The sequence below is a fragment of the Eimeria mitis genome, genomic scaffold (assembly GCF_000499745.2).
Source record: "Eimeria mitis Houghton genomic scaffold, Emh_scaff526, whole genome shotgun sequence".
Lineage (NCBI taxonomy): Eukaryota > Apicomplexa > Conoidasida > Eucoccidiorida > Eimeriidae > Eimeria > Eimeria mitis.
Window position 1 is genome coordinate 10,747 of NW_013573544.1, and position 221 is coordinate 10,967.

Here is a 221-nt window from a genome sequence, read left to right on the forward strand (position 1 = left end):
GTGACGATCAAATGCTTTTACTCGAGCTAGTAGTTTTCTGTTGTTTCTGCAGTTTATTAGTACTTGTGTGTTGTCTAGCACGCAACGAGATAGCAGCTCCAGTGGGCCCCCTTCCTATGAACAAATAAATTTATTTATTTATTTATTTATTTATTTGTTTAGTTTTATTTATTTATTTGTTTATTTATTTATTTATTTATTTTTTTTTTTTTTTTTTTTTT